The 11,279-nt window shown below is 48.3% G+C and overlaps 2 non-coding genes across 2 annotated transcripts; both read right to left on the bottom strand.

Moving 5' to 3' along the window:
- Nucleotides 1-3,377: 3,377 nt before the first annotated feature.
- On the bottom strand, nt 3,378-3,450 carry Trnar-acg (transfer RNA arginine (anticodon ACG)). Its single transcript has one exon. It is a non-coding gene; the product is annotated as a tRNA-Arg (tRNA).
- Nucleotides 3,451-8,660: 5,210 nt separating this feature from the next.
- On the bottom strand, nt 8,661-8,733 carry Trnar-acg (transfer RNA arginine (anticodon ACG)). The gene has a single exon. It is a non-coding gene; the product is annotated as a tRNA-Arg (tRNA).
- Nucleotides 8,734-11,279: the final 2,546 nt, after the last annotated feature.

Consider the following 11,279-nt stretch of genomic DNA (forward strand, 5'->3'; position numbering starts at 1 on the left):
AGCACCATCCTGGCATCCCTCGTAAAGCCTAAGTTCCTCCTCAGTTTAAAATGAAAAGCACTTCGCTCCTAAACGCCAACAATTGGCCTTATTCTTCTTCAAACGCTCGAATGACCCGCTGTGACAAACAAAACAAATTTAGCCGGTGAAGATGCGCAGTATGCATTTTAATTTAGTAACGTAGTACTGTCTGGCTAGCTGATTGCTGACATACAAAATAGGTAGTGAAAACTCTAAATATTTTAAATGCTTGACGTTTTTACTTTTACGTCCTAAGAACCGAAAACCCCACCTACTCCTGGCGGAATACTTTATCACAGAGCTGTCAACAGCATGGTAGCACATGATACAAAAACATGAAGCTCAATTGCAATGCACGAGCAGTCAATTAAAAACGATCTGTTGAAAAGGAATAGGCGACTCAAGTACCGATCAACAACCATTCATCGCTACGGTCGTCTCTCCATTTTCGTAGTACTGTACTACCCCTACTTTTTATTTTTGCGAATTTGCAGAAACTGTGACTTCTCAGCTTAAACAATGCAAAACGTCAGCGCTTCGTCGACCCTTTTATGACTTGCCCTTTGTGACATGCAGGACTTTTGTGCACGGCATGCCATGTCTTCAACTCATGCAGTCCCTGAATTTCTTTGAGGAAAGATAAGGGCAACGAACGTGGTTTCACGTCGCGTACTTACTGACTACACAACCTGCAACACCCTATTCGAGTGATCTACTTGATGAAGTTGTACTCCTTTCAGACGGCGCACTTAAATCCCCACTTGAGTTGAATCTCACCAAGCTCATTACAATGAACTGGGTTCACTGGAAAGGCGAGTTCAAAGATTAATGCAAAACATGGGCTAACTAGCATAAAAATGTGAATAAGCCCTCTTGCAATAATGACTGTAACCTGGTTTTGTGTATCATGTACCATTCTCGGGCAGCATCGCTCTCTTCCATTTTTATTTTGCTAAAAGCGGCGATTGGGAGAAGCTAAGGACAGACATCTTCTTTTGGCGACAACTAGTTGTAAGGGAGAGGTTTGCACTCTCCGCTCCTCGTCCTTTGTCTTGTTTTGTCTTGTATTTCGCAACCTACATTTTTAATCTTTTGCTATCTAGCCTCCCATTCCACTTTTTTTTTTTCTGCTGCCTTTCCGCTTGCCGCCTCCCCACCGTGGAGACCACCTCCAGCGAATGCGGTCGCTTTGAAAAGTGAATTGCAAAGCAATGTAACTTTTGTTCCCCATAACCATCTTTAAGCAAGAGATCGGGTCGTCAGATCGTGTTTTAGGTCGAGTATGACAAAATCCAGTCTTACATTTCGCTTTGCGGCAAAGGCAACTTTCTAACGGAAGTTTGCTGATTCTAACCGTTTTTAGTAACCATTGTACAAGTTATCGGAAAGTGGCACAGGCCGACGGTCACAGAGGCTGTGTTTCCCTATTCAGCGGCACTGTCACTGCGTCAGCCAAACTCACCCCCAGCTATCGTTGCAGATCTTTGCTCATTTTTACGCGTCCCTTTCGGTGGTTGAGCGTGCCGCTAGAATTATATATTGAGATAGAGAGGAAATATGTGCAGCTCTTTCCAGGTGCGGGGAAACGATTCGTCTCCTTCTTGTCTTAATAGTGCTGCGTGGACTCGCGGCTTGCGCCAACTGAACCCCAAGCTGAGAAATACCGGGCAGACTAAGACGGAGGAGGGTAACGGGGAGACGAAAAGTGCGTCGAGGGTGCACTGTAGCCGGGTCTCCAGTCCCTGGTCCATGCCTTCCCTTCGGCCCTCGAGAGGCGGGGGGTCTTTTTTTCTCTCGCCGCAGTGTGTCGGCTGTTGCAGATGCGGCGGGCCGCGAAAGGCGGCGCGTTTGTCGCGGCGCTCACCGGGCCACCGCAGAAGAAGCGGCCCGAAGAAGCGGGGGCGCCGTCGCGGCACAATAATAATGGCAAATGAACGAGGCGGCCCGAGAATCTATAGCGTTCTCTTCCCAGAAGGCAGGAGCTAATCGGCAATTTCTCGGCCGGCAGAGAGACAACAGAGAGAGCGACTGGGCAAGCGGGGCGGGGGAAGGCCGGGACCTAACGGGAGTCCCTCCTCAGACTCGGGAAGAGGAAGGGCTTCATCAGGGCATTCATTATTGAAACATTTGCCCACGTCGGCCATTCCCGGAACACGGCGGTGATGCAACCGGTGGTGTTGGGAAATTAGTTAAGCCGAACTCGTGGGGCTTTTCGGGACCACTGGGGGCGCCCGAGATGGATGGCTTGGGTGGTCGGCTGGGACGGCATTCTTCGGTCCGGGCCGCTGTGGAAACGGGGCCGATCGGTTCCGCCGAAAGGCCGCCGCCGCCAGCTGAGAGAGACGCCAGGAAGCGTCTGCGGAGGCCACTTCCGGCTTGAGGCATTCCTCCAGACAGACGCCGCTTGTCGTAATTGGCTACTTTTTGCTCGAGCCGCACGTCGGGGTAGCCCCACCGGGTCCACTCTAAGCTCGGAGCCCGACCCGCTGCTTTCCCTGCAGCCTCGGCTGACACTCTGGAGCCGCCGCGACGCGTCGTCTGCCTTGCGCGCCCATCCTTCCCCGCTGAGCAGCCGGGTGTTGCAGCAAAGCGGTGGCCTTTTTCTCCAGCCGTCCGAGTGCGGGGATCCTGAATCACGGCTTTCCGAAGGACGGATTTGTGAATCACAAGCTCACCTCTTTTAAGCAGAACGGCTTCCAGACAGGAAGCGTGAAATGGCGTAGGGGGAGAATGCGTAGCTGTCAGAATTGCTGGACCTGGAGCACAACACTTTGCGCAGACCTGGACAGTGAAAGAGGAGCGAGAGAAATAGAGAGTAGTAAGCTTGCATTCGACGGAAACATACCTCCTAAATATCTCGCGGCAGCTGGATCAGAGCGATAAACACCAATCAGGACGCAATAGCAGGATGCTAAAACATGGCGAAGAAGCTAAAAGGACTCGTAGGCATAATCAAACGAAGCCAAGAAACCGCGGTTAATTGTAGCCATCTGTATACTTAGCTCAAGTAGGATGCACCCACAAGCCTCTGAAAAAGGCTACATACACTACTCATATACTCTACACATTTAGCTGTTGGTACGAAAGCACTATTACCGTACCTCTGCCGGTTCTATGACTCTATGAATGAACAGGCTCTATGAATGATTCATAGAGCCTGTTCGTGAAGCCTTATTCATAAAGCCTCTCTCGGGAAGCTTTTCGTATGTTTAAGTTTATTACTCGCTTGCCCTAATGCTGATGAGCAGCAGGGACCATGCGACGGATAAGTACGTTTAGCCCGTCTCAGTCATTTTTACTTCGCGAAAAATAAAATCTGAAGGGTCTGATTCGCAAATGAAAAAAAGAAAAAGAAACGAGCCTGCCAGGATTCGAACCTGGAATCTTCTGATCCGTAGTCAGACGCGTTATCCGTTGCGCCACAGGCCCGACTGGTCTTTCAAACAATAACATTATTTCCATGAAAAACGGTAGGTCTAACGGCATGATGTGAGGAGAGAGAGAGAGAGAGATAATACTTTATTTCCTTTCAAAAGGGAAGGGGAAATGAGGGTGGCGGGGAGGCTAAGAGCCGCCTCGTTCCAGGCAGCTTCTGGTGGCCTTCAAGATGAAGTCCGCCAGGCTCCTCTGCTCCTCCAACTTGGTTGCACTAGTCAGCCACTCTCTAGTGTGATGTGCCCTAATTGGCTTGGTGTCTGGGCAGACCCACAGGATGTGGGTTTGATCCTGCGGTACCTTACAGCGTGCACACTTTGGGAGGGGTGTGTGGGTTTGGTTTCTGTACAGGTGAAGTAGAGCTGGTGTGAGAAGCGTGTTTGTCTGGGCTTGACGAAGGGTAACCTGTTCCTGTCGGGTCAGTCTGGGATGAGGTGACGGCAGACGTCTCTTATCGGGTAGGTAGGTCTTTAGTGTGAGGGTAGGAGGACTAGGGTTCTGGACTTGGTCACTGATGTCGGGAGCCCGGAGAAGGGTTTCGCGGGCGAGCAGGTCAGCTCCTTCATTCCACGACATGCCAGTGTGCCCAGGGATCCAGTACACCCTAACTGGTCCTTTGACGGCAGAAAAAAAGGGTAACGCATTTGGATGGCTAGTGTTTTGGCCCAAAAGAATGCATGCTTTTTTCGAATCGGTGTAAATATTGGTGATTCTACTAGGTTCGGATTGGTGAGCTGCTGCAAGGGCTATGGCGAGAATTTCCGCCTCCTCCACTGTGTGGCAGTTGCGGAGATCAGTGTTCGTTTCTCCTTTGGTGGTCACGTAGGCAATCGCACACATGTTGCCTCTCTTGGCCGCGTCGGTGAAGACATGAGTATTGTTCGGATCTCTTGCGATCTTTTTGCAAAAGTAGCTGGCTCGAATTTTTCTGCGGGTGGGGTTTTTTTCTACATCCATATGCCGTGGGATTGGGGCTACGTGTAAGTGCTGCAGAACGTTTTGCGGAATAGGGATTGCATCGCATCGGTTCCTCCGGTTTGGGTTATATCCCAATTCAGTCATGATGAGGCGGCCTGCTTGGGTGGATTCGAGTCGGCGTAACTGATTATATCTGTGCACTGTGATGACTTCTTCAACCTTGTAAACTGTTCCCGTAGCATCCAGTCTTTCATTTTTAGTGTTGATGGGAAGGCCTAATGCTAACTTCGTGGCTTTCCTGATTAGCGTATCAAGTCTATTTTCAAGAGTTTTTGTGAGATTAACATAGGGTATTTGGTATCGAATTCTACTGGTGATGAGTGCGTCCCGTAGTTTGAGAAGGTCTACTTCCTTCAAGCCCCGGTTTTTGTTAGCGACCCTTCTCATCATGTGGAGGGTTTGCTCCCCTTGCTTGAGTATGTGGTTGACTGCTTTGTGTCCACCTCCGTCTGCCTGTATATGAAGTCCAAGGATTTTGATGCTGGATTGCGGTTCGATTTGTTTGCCTTGATGTGTGAGCCGCACAGTGGGCGGCTTCCACCGCGGGTTGTGTACGAGGAGAAGTTCTGTCTTTTCGGCGGAGCATTCAAGTCCGATTTTCTTCGCAGAGTCCTCTACCGCATGTAGTGCGTTTTGAAGGTTGTCCTGAATTTGTCCCGCGTTGCCTGAATTGGTCCAGATTGTGATATCGTCGGCGTACAAAGAATATTTAATATCGGGAATTGCAGCGAGGGCTCTATGAATTTTTAGCATTGCCAAGTTGAAGAGTGTTGGCGACAGGACAGATCCTTGAGGAATGCCTCTCTGGGGATGAGAAATAGGACCTGATCTGTACTCGCCGACACCAATGGTAAGTTGTCTTCCACGCAGAAAATCTGCGACATACCGGTATAGGTGGTGGCCACAACCTGTATGTTTTAATTCTTCAAGCATGGCGTCGTGATGAACATTATCGAATGCTTTTTTGAGGTCAATGGCAAGAATTGCTTTAAGTTGGGCTAAGCTAGGGTCCTTATGGACCAGTAGCGGTCCCAGAGATCGGTTTTGGGGGGGGCGATTTTTTTTTTTTGGTGGGGGGGGGGGGCGAGGCGAATAAAGAATCGCTCCCCTCCTTGCGCGAATGGAGGTGGTGATAACCATAAAGGCGTGTGCGCGTATGCGGTGCAACCCGCTGGGATTTAATTTCGCGCAAGTGGAATGCTAAAAAAAACTAAAAATAAGAAACTGAGGACCTCTTTGGGGGGGGCGACCGCCCCCTTCGCCCCCCCCTTGGGACCGCCACTGTTATGGACATCCTCGTATATTCGGAGCAGAGTGTCTTGAGTTGAAAGTTTGCTACGGAATCCGATCATGTTGTGCGGTAAGATGTTATTACTCTCGAGGTGGTGTTGGAGCCGTTTGAGGACCATGCGTTCCATTACTTTTCCCACGTTAGACGTGAGAGTAATGGGTCGAAGGTTGGTGAACTGGATGGGCTTTCCGGGCTTGGGGATAAAAATCATGTGCCCTAGTTTCCATTCTGAGTATAGGGCTTGTCCCTTCCAGATTTTATTGATTTCGACTAGTAGGGTCTCCAAGTCTTCATCTGCAAGGTTTCGGAGGTGAACAGTAGTAATTGTATCCGGGCCAGGAGCCTTATTTCCCTTGCATTGACGTAACGCTGCCCGCAATTCCGCCATAGTAAATTCAGTGTCAAGTTCATCATTGTCCGGTCCTGTGTAGTCAAAGTAGTGCGGTTGGAATCTTGGAGCTATGTATTGACTTTTGATATCCTCTAATAGTCTAGTAGGGTCCTCATATTTATTTATTAGGCTTTGTAGCTTGTGCTGGGTCATAGTCTTCGTGGCGTCTGGTTCGATGAGCGCTTTTAAAATGCGCCAAGTTCTACTCATGCTGAGTGTGCCCTGTAGGCTTTCGCAAATCTCCATCCATTGCTCCTTACGCAGCTGATCGGAGTACTCTTGGATGTGGTTATTGAGTTTAGAGATGCGTGCTCTGAGCCTCCGATTGGTCTTGCATTTTTTCCATCTTTTTATCAGGGCTGTTCGAGCCTCCAAGCAATGAGACAGGTGCGTGTCTACGTTGGGCTCATTTTCGTTGCCACAGTAATATTTTGTGTATTTCTTCATGGTGGTTCGTACTTCTTTGGTCCAAGCACCAAGGTCTGACGGGCGTTGGCCCTCTCGATCTTTGCGGTATTTAGTCCAGTCAGTTATAGAGTGCTTTTTCCATTTGAGTTTTTTGGGTTCAGTCCGAACATTGATTAGTAGGATGGCGTGATCGCTACCCATGTATTCCTGCGTGTGTACCCAGTTGATCTCCACCCCCTCTGTGGCTGTACTCAAGTCGGGATTGGTATTGCGTTCTACGGAATTCCCTAATCTAGTATATTCCTGGAAGTCATTATGGACACAGTAATTGGCTTCCTGAAGTGTGCGGAGAAGTTTGCTCCCTTTTTTACTGTCTCGCTTGTACCCCCAAGCAGTGTGCGGGGCGTTGAAGTCGCCCGCAAGGATATGCTCATATTGGCGTCTAGGTCCTGTCGGCCTCAGGAGCTCCGGTAATTCAGATAAATTGTCCCGTGGAGGGCTATAGATATTGGTGACATGAAGAGCGCCGTTTTGAGTTTTTAATTTGATTGTGAGGCTATGCTCTGTGTCGAATTCAATTTCTGCATGTATAGACGATATTACAAGAGTAGCGAGATGATCAGATTTTTGGTGTGTAATGTATCCAGTTAACCGGGGCTGCTTGCCCGTTTCCTGGAGTAAAAGTATGTGTGGTTTGTCTGCCTGCGCTGCGATCCAGTGTTGAAGAGCACTGCGCTTCCCCCTAAAACCCCTGCAATTCCATTGCAGAATTCGCAGCTCACGGTTGTGCGCCATCCTCATCAACAGTAATGTTAAGGTGTAGGGCAATTTTTTTCAGAAGGCTGGAGATGGGAGCATATTGTTCTGCGACTCTGTCAAGTATGGCTCTGCTGTGATTCATGATTGGAGAACGTCGTCAAGCTGTCCCCGCACCTGTACGTAAAATGAGTATGACTTTGCTTGCCATTCCATAAGTCTCAACTGGTAGGTTACCTAACGTTAACCCTAAACATAGGACTTCATACCTAACGTTACATTATGCGGTGCAACGTGGTGAACCAGTATCCATAGGAAAAACGTTATTGCGCTCAGTGTATGTCAAGCTGCATGTACCCATTCATGGTGCATGGACGTCCCATTTTCAGGTCGGATTTAGCCAACCTGTGGCCGCAGCTCGACGTGCAATGAGTAGGCCGTTGCACAGCGCGTCGTCAACGGCCTGCTCATTGCACGTCACGTAACGGCCTACTCATAGCGTCACGCAACCGTCGGTTGCGTGACGCTATCCCCCTATCGGGGGCGTCACAGGCCCAACTTTGTGGTTATCTTTCAGCCTAAAAATTAAACGTTAGGTCTAACTTCAGACTCGTTGGTCGGACGTGGTCAGCTGATATTCATTGGATGCAGCACTCATAGTGCTCGTTCTTTTTCAAGCAGCGGGTACCGATTGATGTCGTAAGACCTCATTGCGTAATGTTAGGCTTATGCTCTGAATCTCCGAGGCATATCCGAGAGTTTCTGGTATAGCTTGGCGAAATTCTACATACCCACACAATTTTATAAGGAATATGTGTCCGTAATGGGGAACACTGTGTGCGCACTCTGAAACCTAGGAAAGCGTCACGTGCCCACACGTAGCACATTTACTCGCAGTGGTGTACTGAACAGCGCTTTATAAGCGGGGTGCTTTGCCTGGTTGACGCAGCGAAACCGTATCTCTCTTTTTTTTAGATCTGTGATCGACACTCAAGAGCTGTCGTAATAACGGCACAGGGCGTCGCCCGCGGTGATGGACACTCGCGGGGACAGGTCATGCAGATGGGAAGTATACTCGCGTAGGAACCTATACTGACAGCTGGCGCTGCAAAAACTTCTCTTCGTGTTCCCCCAAAGAAACTTTTGCGAAGTTGCGCAAGTTGGGGTGAAGCAGTCCTGATGCGTATTTGCGGTTATTTTGTGCTTGCCTCAGCTTAAGTTAACCCTCAGCTTAAGTAGAAGATTACGCGGACACAAAGCTTACTTGGATACGCCTTTGATTATAGGGACAATAAGTACGCTTAGCACGCCTCAGCCTTTCTTACTGCGCAAAAAAAAAAAAAAAAAACTTAAAGCACTGATCGGGAAAGAAAAAACAAACGAGCCTGCCAGGATTCGAACCTGGAATCTTCTGATCCGTAGTCAGACGCGTTATCCGTTGCGCCACAGGCCCGATTGGTTTTTGAATCAATAACATTGTTTACATGAAAAGATATAGGTACAGTTACAATCGAAATTCTAATCAAAATTATAATCGAAGGCACGAAAGCATAGCCGAGGGTGGCTACATGTTCATATAAAGATTGTTCCCACATAGATGTACGAAACAAGATCTCGGTCACAGGCCGCTGCTCAATAAAATTGACAGTTGGGCTAGTTGGTTTTGATTCATCGTAAGTAGCGCTAGAGACGGGACACAGAAGAGAAGACACACACAGACACACAAGAAGACACACACAGAAGACTTACGATGAACAGGCCGCTGCAGCAGATGGTGCAAAGCTGGTAGCGTAAGGAAATGTCCCAAAGTACATCAATAAATACCACTAATAACAAGTCGCGGTATGCAAAGCATGAATACGGCTTGGCAAAAAAAGATCAATGGAATAGATGGGGCATGTGAGCCAGCATGCAGTATTTGGCGTGTGTGTCTTCAACGCCTATACTCATCCCGTGTAGCGTGTTTGGGTCGGCGGATATATAGGTTTCGCGGGAAACTCGCAAGTCTCAGCTGCCTGTTTTGTGTCTGTCACCGAACCACCTCAACAAAATAGAAGACATTTACCATCCAGAAAATTAATTCTAGCGGGGTCACTGTTTCGAATTCAACCCACACCCTACAAGTGTAAAGCAGAAACATTACTGACTCAGCCACTAAAGGACTTTTTTTTTTATTGCAGCTACTAAACGACAGGCAGATGGAAGTCGTTCATAGGAGTTACAGGAGCTTGTGCTGAACGCCATCGTTGCGGCGAACGCCTGCGTTACACAAGAATGTCGCCACACGGACGCGCAAGGGCGTGCACCGGTGGAGCAATAAAAACAAGAATGTATGAGAAACAATGGAAATTTGAAATTTTTATCGGGCTATTCGTGCCACGCAGTGAGGTAGACGTTGCCGTGTTGTCGCATTAGGGTCCGCTATGGCAGCTAGTTCAAACTAAATCTTAATGCTTGGATATCGAAGCAATGCGCTGACAACTTCGAAATGTTCACTGCGTTGAAAAAAAAAAAAATGATCCAGAATCCGGCAGCCATCAGTTTAGGCGAAAACCTTCGCCTTAAAATTGATCGCATACAAACAGAAAATCTTACAAAAAAGTATCTGTGCGGTGCACACCGAATGGCGCAGAAAATCGGAGTGAGTGAGTGAGTGAGTGAGTGAGTGAGTGAGTGAGTGAGTGAGTGAGTGAGTGAGTGAGTGAGTGAGTGAGTGAGTGAGTGAGCGAGTGAGTGAGCGAGTGAGCGAGTGAGTGAGTGAGTGAGTGAGTGAGTGAGTGAGTGAGTGAGTGAGTGAGTGAGTGAGTGAGTGAGTGAGTGAGTGAGTGAGTGAGTGAGTGAGTGAGTGAGTGAGTGAGTGATTTATTGAAATAGAAAGTGGAAAAGAAGTGGGCTGGGGATATTTCGAACTCATTTGGGAGTTCACCAGCATACAACCCAGCACGGGGGAAGGGGAGAGGGGGAATGAAAGGGGATAGGTGAGAACAAATGGGGACAGAGAAAGTCGGAGCGCGTGCTGGGAAAAGTAAACTGCAGCGCCGGAGGAGGGTCCTGGGTAAGGGCGACGGACCCTAGAATGTTCTGGACGCGTTCAGAGCTTCATTCCAGGCCTCTATGAGGAACGGCGCACCAGGCCCTAGTGCCGGGACGGGGAGATCGAGAACGAACGCCGCGGCGGAAGAGTCTCCAGCAGCCCGAAATGCCGAATTGCCGTCGGGAGGAAGCGGCTGGGAATGAAGCTGCGGCAGCGGCCCGATTACAGCAACAGGAAAGTTGAACAGAACGTTCAAAAGACGATAAGCAGAAAGTCCAGCTAGGTTTTCACCTTCACATTCTTTGAAAGCTCTAAGAAACCCCCGATTTTGGTTGATAATTTATACATTATCAACAGTGTCTGGAAATGCAGTTTTTATCATTTCTGCAGTTGTTCAGCGACTATCCGAATATTCCCCAAGTTACTATAGAGATGTTTTTTGCTTCACCGTTTCAATGAGACAACAATTCATGAAAGGTCCCTTGTTTCTCACAGCCTACCAAAAGTAATATTTGTAGTCTAAGCCCATCCAATTATTCATAGCATTACACCATCAGTTTTACGAGAGTATCGATAATACTATAAAAGCAATAAATTTGCAACAGTCCACCGCCAGTAACATTATGCCGAAATATTATTTGTAATTTCAGTGCATTATTGATTGCGTATTGATATACTATACCATAGTCGAGTAACGGTAGTCCTATAGATAGCTTTTCTGGACACCGAAAGTTTTATGGTGAATTGACTACAAATAGGTTAATACATACATATGTATGTATTAACATACATACACATAGCTTTGCCTCGTTAATAGTCAGTCGAACGAGACGTATCGAAGTAGATGGACGGTCCGTAACTACGCTCCCGTCTGGCGCTCCAGCAAACGACATAGACAGAAGCTGCTATGTGGCTCCAGTGTGGGAAACCTGAGATACACATTGATTTGAGTGTCTGTCGGTGGG

Source organism: Haemaphysalis longicornis, unplaced genomic scaffold, assembly GCF_048455015.1.
Source record: "Haemaphysalis longicornis isolate Haplotype H1 unplaced genomic scaffold, Haemaphysalis longicornis Haplotype H1 scaffold_1, whole genome shotgun sequence".
Taxonomy (NCBI): Eukaryota; Metazoa; Arthropoda; class Arachnida; order Ixodida; family Ixodidae; genus Haemaphysalis; species Haemaphysalis longicornis.